Below are 8,048 nucleotides of genomic sequence, written 5' to 3'. Positions count from 1 at the left end.
ATGGACAAGCAAGAAGACTAAGGAAACAAATAATACCTTTTACAGTGACATTTTCGATAACAAATTCCTTAGGACTGAGAGACAAACCAAAGGAGGAGGAACCAGCATGGGCTCGTCTCTCTTTGTCAGATACACACCTCCTGTGCCAGCTGCTACTGTTGTCAGCCTCCTACAGCCCTCCTACAAGCCTCTCCAGAGTCACCTTTTCTGCCCATCTACCAGGAGTTACCATTTTCCCAGGTCTTCCAGCTGAGCTGCTCGTTGAAGCACTCCCTCATTCATTCCCACAAAAACAAGCCAGGTCAGCTAACATGGTTTACCATATAGGTCTCCCCTAACCAAGTTCACTGGGACTGAGATGGTTTGGGAAACCATAAGGTGAGCGATTCCACCAACAGGTCTGAGAAGTCAGTGACCAGAGGGCAGGAGGGCAGTGACCAGAGACAGGAAAAATCAACCCTGACAGCCCAGAGAGTCCATGTTGTTGAGCCTTTACAGTCCTATTTGCTCTGTGCCCACATTGCACAGGACCAGTGGAGCAGTCATGCACACAATTCTTCTGCTTCTTTGCAAAGGGCCGCATCACTCTGCAGCTACAATTACCTGTACCTAGTGCTCGTTAAGTGCTTTGAAGATTAAAAGCACAGATACAAGTGTTAAATATTGTAATTATTCTTACTACATAACATTGCAGCACTGAAAGTAGGGAGGGGTTGTTTTTTCGTGTTTGTATGTGGGAATACCATGACAGCTGCTCCTTTCTGTAAGTGAATTGCTGCCAAGGACCTTGATAAGGGATTGTGCTTGAAGGAAAAGAACTGAGTCTGGGAGTTTTCTTGGAGTGCTGCATACCACAGCGAAATTAAACTGTGCTCTTACCAGGCTTCCACCGTCAGAGCTTATTCCTATACATGCTGATTACCTTGAGCTGCCTCTGGCTTCAGGAGGAGAAGAGGTGACTCTCTGCAGCACAGCAGGGCTCGATCCTACAAGCAGCACACAGAAGGAAACGCACTCAGCACAGACAAACAACTTAGGAGCAGCCCTGCAAGCATCAAATCCTGAAGTCCACATTTCTGATTTATTCAGTTCACACTTGGGGCTTTAGGAAAGAGCTGCCTCTGAACAAGGCCAGGGCAGACAGGGGTTTGGTCTCTTCTTTCTGTTAAGGACACCTTCTGAGTTTTTATCAGAGTAAGAAAGGCCTGAGCCTGAACACAGTTTCCCCACACTCTGCACTGCTCTCCTGCACTGTCTTCCTGGCACTGACTCACTGAACCCACATGCCTGGGGGGAGTAGCTGGGGTAAAAGCCCCTGGGTTTACTCCATTCTTCTTTATTGTCAGAAACAGGTGGGAGGATGAGGCTGTGAGAGCAGCACGTACTTCATTACCATCTTGTCACTGCTCCAAATTATGCCAGAAGCTGGGCTGACATCTAGCTGGCTTTCTGTAGCCAAATACAAACAAAGCTAGTCTGAATTTGGGTCATGTCTGAGGACAAAGTCATGAGTGACTGCTTCAGTCTGTGGCATGGAGTTCAGTGTACTTCTGTGTGCTTCTAGTCTCTGTGACACAGCACATAAAGCCAAGGGCTGTAGCATTTAATCAGGCAGTGCTTTTCTATGTGTACTGGGAGTTCATCTGAGCTAAGATACAAAAGAATACTATGAACTGCTCTTTATATGTCTCATATCCTCCCTTCCCTGTTCTGCAACAACCTTGACCAGATTTGAGCCTTTCTGCAGGCAGAGGCAAGTACATCCCATGGACCAAGAAGAAATGATGTTATGACCCATCTCCTTCACACTGTTAGGCAGCTTTTGGGAGTAGACGGAAACTAAGAAAGGCTGGGGACCAAGGACCCACCTTGCCTCCCCTTTCTGCACTCTCACACACACAGTCAGTCCTGAACAGGTAAAGCCACAAAAAAGGTGGGCTGTCCCACTGGAATAGAAAATCATGAAGAAAGCACCTGAAATCTTACCCTCTCAAAGAGAATAAGCATAAGTACAGGCAACTGCTGATGGTGTATGTAGGAGGTGTGGGCAGGAACCAAGCCAATGGGACCCAGTTTAAGAGGTGTTCAAGTACCTACAGCTTCCCCTGACTCCCATGGCGTTTGAAAGTGCTCTGGGAACCCATGGTGAAAATCCGTAGTGGTGTTTGAGTCCCATAGAAGTCCTTGTATTAATTCGAAACCTACCGACAGCAACAGCACTGGATTTGGGATCAGAGAGATCATTTGTGGAAGGAGGCATGTGTTTTGCACAGAAAGTAGATTCGTCTGTCTTTCAAAAGGGGTGAGGAGGACTAAAAAAAAGGATTAAAATATGTATTCACTTTAGAACACTTTTAAGCTCTTGTAGCATGGGAGAAGGCAGGAAGGTAGCAGAGGATGAAGGACTAGCAAAAAAGAAGCCTGGGTGTGTCACAGGGGAAGGGAAAGGTTGTAGGAGGAAGCGTGGGAGGCAATGCAGACAAGCTCACTAAATTGCAAGGCAAAATGTGGATTTTGTCCCCAAGCAAAACACCTCTGTACTGCTGTCAGGTCAAGCTAATAAAGACAGCTCTTCAGAGACTCCGTCATCTGTCTATATTTCCTCTCTTACTAAGAGGAAAAATAATTAATGAGCACCTTCTGTCTGGTAATCAGCAACTATTTGCATCATCATTTATGGAGATGGAAGCCTTCCTGATCACAAAACACAACTTCTCTTTAGCAGTGGAGCTTCTGCTCATTCAACCCTGTGTGTAGCTGTTATCTACAATGCTACACCTGACTTGGAAGAAGTCCCTGACAGAAGGAGCTGAAAGTGGGCAGCACCCATTGTACAGGCTATAAAGTGAAACTCACCGGGGTTTCTCAAGCCTCAGGAGGTTGTCTGGAGGCGTGAAAGCCAGGCTCCAGTATTGGCAGAATCTTTACAATATAGGATTTGCAATAATATAAAAGCATGGCTAGTGAGATGCAAAATTCACAGTGAATTCAGTAACTAATAGCATAACTTCCTTTGTTTATTATGCAGAGGACATAAGAAAATTAAGCTAATCTGGTGCTTGTCCAAATCACTGCTAAAAACATTTTTGACAAAAGCTGACCTCTTTGCTCCTGAATAAATATTAGCAATTTGTTTGAGTATTGTTCAGCCAGTTTGGTAGACAGGCAAGGAAAAACGAGCAAGGAACTTATTTGGTCATTTTTTTCCCCTCACCAATTGTCAAATAAATTATTCACAAATACAAGCTTCCATCATTCATCTAGCACTAGACTAAACACTTTCTCCTAAACTTAGTTTTCAGCATCGTGTTTCAGTGTATACAGTTACATTTTTCCCTGGGCAAAGCGAGCCAGTCATTAGACAGCTCTCATAGGTTTCTACTAAACATGCTTGATTAAGTCTCTTAAGAAGGAGTAGGTGGAGGAAATTGTGCTTTAAAGTCAATGGGAACATTTCCATTCACTTAAATGGGAAATGCGCTGGAAGAGATAACATTATTTTGAAGAGTTAACGAGCATATTTAAGTCTGCATAAAAAACCCCGATGTATCCCTTGCATACTGCACTTTGTGAGGGACAGTTTTCAAACAGAGTAAGAAACCAACCCCAATGCTTGAACTGCCTAAACCAGCAGTTTTCTCTAATACCATCCCACAGTGCGACCTGGCACATAATACACATACATGAAATCTAGCAGCATCATCCAAGCTCTAGTCTTGCTCACTCTCCAGTGGCTTAAATTCTGCGAGTGTATTCACCATGGTGGTGCTGAGCTGGCTCAAGTGCTTGTCTTTAATTTCTCCAAGCCAGAGCCACAACTGATGCAATTCAGTCTAATGGCTTCAGGATCTGGCCTCATTTGAAAGGGAAAGCAGAATATGAAAAGAAAAAATAAAATAAATTTAAGCATTAATTTCAAACATGAATTTCTGGACTGATTTACTGCAACGCCACACAGCCGTGCAAGGTCAGGATGACACACATGCAGGAGACCTCTGAGACAAAATAACTACATGAAACTACTACATTTGGAATTTCTATGGGTAGGCAAATTGAAAAGTGGGCGCACATCAAGAGCACACCTTTGCTTCAGGTCAGCAAGAAAACTCGGTGTCATCATTTTCTTCAAAGAGGTTTTGACAGCTGCTGCCATTCTCCAAAATTTAGGAGAAAGAGGGACATGATGTACTATTCAGTCTATGCAAATCCATCATGAACACTACTGAATGCAACACCTGTGTTCACCTCTGCAGAAAGTGATCATTTTAATTGAGTAATTACCATAAGCCCTCCTCTTCCAACAGAAATGATCTATTTTATCCCCAGTCCAATCAGTTCCAGATGAATCCTTGAAGAGTATCCCCCAACAAAATTATGCTGACTCATTATTACCACATCAGCTCAAGATCCAGGCACAGTCAGGAGCTAGACAGTGTACAAATGTAGAACAGAAGGCAATCCCTAACCTGCTGAGATTACAATCTCAAAAGTCATAGGAGGAAAAAAAAAACAAAACAAAACCAAAATAGACAAACAGGCTCAGCAAATGTTGAAAGCTAGAGGTGTGGTGGAGGGCTCACATTCCTTCCCTTATTCAGTGTGTAGACGCAAGACATGCCCAGCCTCCGGAGGGAAATAAATGTATGGAGAGACACAAAACTCTTCCCATGGCCCAGGTTGTCCATCCCTGTCATTGCAACCTTATTTTACAGAGCTCTCTCCTACCCAGAACAGTTGTTTCAGTTGAAGCTATGCCCGTGGTGAATATTAAGCACAACACATCTAGACATAAACCTCATACCCTTCTCTCCTTCTTCACTCAGCACACTTGGCAGGTTCAGCTCAGAGCTTTCTGAAGGACCAGTGTTTGGAAGTCTTGCTGTCTGCATTTTTTTTCTCCAGACCTTCAAGCTCAAGGCCTGTGTAACAAGGAGAAAGGCAATAGCACAAAAAGCTATTCGACTACTGCCAAAATGTGTCACTTCAAGTCACTCCATCCAAAAACCATGAAGATCTGGCCAGAGTTGAGACCTGTAAAATACAGAGATACGTGGTGCAGAGATGATAAGAACTTTCCCTTCAAATCTATCCCAAAGCCCAAGACATTATCTATTGGATCAGACCTTGCGGGTACTTAGACGCCACTCTGCCTACTTTTTGGATCCCACTGGGATTTAGGCTGAAAACAGGTGCCAAGATGCTCTGACTCAGGCAGTTGCAGGCATGCCCAGCAGCAGAGCTACCAGTGCCTGGGGAACACGCAGGTAAAAGACAGAGGCACCGACCAAGGCTGGATACCTTCAAGGTTAGATGGTTGCTCAGTGTGGGGCAAAGGGGCATTGCTGTGATTTTGGCTCCGTGGCCTCAACTCCCCTTATGCTCTGTTGCAAGCGACAAAGTTCTCCACTTACAAAAGCCATGCAGGTTTCCTCTACACTGTTCTCTCCACTTAATTTAAGTGTGCCTAATCAGGAAATCTACTTAATTGGAATATCTCTGTTAAAAATCAGGGGTGCTTACTAACAATGACTGCATCTTGATCGGGATGGTAATATCACTTAATTGGGATGCCTTCAGGTATCTTAGTGGTTTGGGTTTTTTATGTCTCAAGCTCAAGCTAGTTTTGTCTGTCTGCTCCTCATAAAACAGCTTTCAGTTCCTCCTTAGTAATGATACAGGCAAACGATGATGTAAGCCACTTTAACATTTTTTGCTTCTGGCTGTTAGTTGGTGTGGGAGGGGCACATTACCTGTTTCTGTGGGTGTTCTTGCCACAGGGACGGTTATGGTAGCTGCAGTCTCCATCCCATGACAAGACTCCTTCTGCCCCCATCACACAGGCAGTGCAGAAGGCTTCACTGAAAAATGAATTATATTTTCTGCTACCTGGCAAGCTCATCTAAACTGGGGGAAAGATACCAACCAGAGTGTCCTATCCCAAGTGTTCTGTTTGTAACTTACTGTTTCAACGTTTGCAGTGCCCACAACTCTTGAGAACAAAAACTGTGTACTAAAGAAAGGACAGCAATGTATCTGCCTCTCTACTAAACCAACCACGCTTACACATGTGCAGTTATACCTGTGCAATTATTTTCATTTTTAAATGTAAGCCATGGCTAAGAATCTCTGGCTCTATTTTAGAGGTTATTGAGCTAGATAGAAAACTTAATTGTTTTACACGACCCATTGAGAGTCCTTTCCTTCATGCTACATGATCTTAAAATACCTCTATTTTTATTTATTAAGTGTAGTACCTCTAAATTGATCATCTACCACTGAATACAGGCTAGAAATCCCTTCTGCTTTGCAAAACAGGGGAACTGACCTTGTCTGGCTTGTCTGATACCATCCTCACATACAAACATTAGCCATGTTGCCATCACAGTTGGCCAGCCGGTCTCACTGGGGCAGGAATTGGGGCATGAGCTCAGCAGTTTGGTAGGTGATATGCCAGAGCCATGCACCCAACATGTGGTCAAATGAAGGGGGCTAATGCCACTGGAATAAAAAAGAAAGACTGATAGCTTTGCTTTTACTTTGTCTTTGAGAACAGAGAAGGAGCACTATTTGGGGAGACACTGAAATACATCCTGCCAAAGCCCTTTTCTGCTTCAGTGCAACTTTACTGTTCAAATCATGCCTACCAGCCTTGTGGAGGCAGAGGAGGGAGAGAAAGAATTGAAACTGCAGATGTAACACACTCGAGAACTGAATGATGACTTCTTTTGCCTTTAAATTATATGCTGCTTCATTTTGAGGCCAGAGACCCACTAGAAAGAGGGGCTTGCCTTGGGTCACAGCCCATGGGACTCCTGCAGCTGCAAGTTTCATGTGTTTGTGACACAGTGCATTTAAAAACCCATCTCTTTTGTGCATTCCTGGTGGTTTGTGGAAAATAATAGCTACATCTTGAGAGCTCTATTTTCACCTCTTTTTATTGTACTTTACTTTTTGCAGAGTGAGACATTGTTTTCTGTATGCAAACAAGCATGGGTTACTTCTACCAGTGCACAATGAATTGCAAAGACAGCATTTGTGACTTCATAAAAGTGCATATGCAGATACTTGTATTACCATAGCTGCTCCTAGGAGCCTTAAAGGAGACTAGTTCTTTGGTGTGATTGTACTTTAATAACCATAAATACCTTGTAAAAACCCTGAAAACCACGTGTGCGTGTAGCTGTGCATGTGTGTGTATATATGTTTGTGTACATTTACACATCTGTAACAATGGTGCAAAGGCATTTGTCTCTGGGTTTACCAGGCAGTTTTACGAAGAGATTGAACACATCAGTAATTGGACAGCAAGGAGGAGGTTAAAAAACAGAAGTACTTTTCCTGGAAACCAACACTTTATCACGCGCGCGTTTTATTGGCAAACCTGGTAACCAATAAAGACGCTCCTTGGCAGAGAGAGGGAAGAGTATAATGGCCCGGAACAGAGCAGGCATGGCTCTAGCGCTCACCTCCGACAAAGAGCTGCGCTCCGCGAAATCCACGCCGCGTGGCGCGCACTCCAGCAGCACCTCATGTGGAGGAGTGAAGGGTTTGCCGGGGGTTTTAATACCCCGTCTGTCGCCCCGGCGTGTGCAAGGGGGAGCGTGGCCTGTCTCGCGGGCGGGCGGGCGCGCGCCAGGTGCCCACGTGGCGGCCCATCGGGGCGGGCGGTCAGCGGCGCGGGCTGCCCGGAGGGTGGAGCCCTGGGCCCGCGCAGCGCCCGGACAATGCTTCAGGTGCCGCCGGCGCGGTGCGGGCGGTGCCGTGCCCTGCCCTGCCGTGCCGGGCCCTGCCGGGCGGTGCGGTGCCGTTTCTTGCCTGTGCCTGTGTCGTGTCGGGCGATTGTGGTGGCGGTGCGGTGCGGCGCTGTCTGCTCCTTCCCCCGCGGGGAAGCCGTTTCCCTTGGTTGTCCGCTCTCCCACCCGGGCACCGCCGGCTTGAGGGCCGACCCCCCGCCCGCGCAGCTCTTGGCCGAGGGCGGGGGGCTCTCGACTGCCCCCCGCCAAGGGCCGCCCGCAGCGGGGCAGCGCCCGATCGCGGCTCTCAGCAGG

This window comes from Manacus vitellinus, unplaced genomic scaffold (assembly GCF_001715985.3).
Source record: "Manacus vitellinus isolate BGI_N305 unplaced genomic scaffold, ASM171598v3 scaffold_33_pilon, whole genome shotgun sequence".
Taxonomy (NCBI): Eukaryota; Metazoa; Chordata; class Aves; order Passeriformes; family Pipridae; genus Manacus; species Manacus vitellinus.
This window is presented reverse-complemented; position numbering follows the sequence as displayed.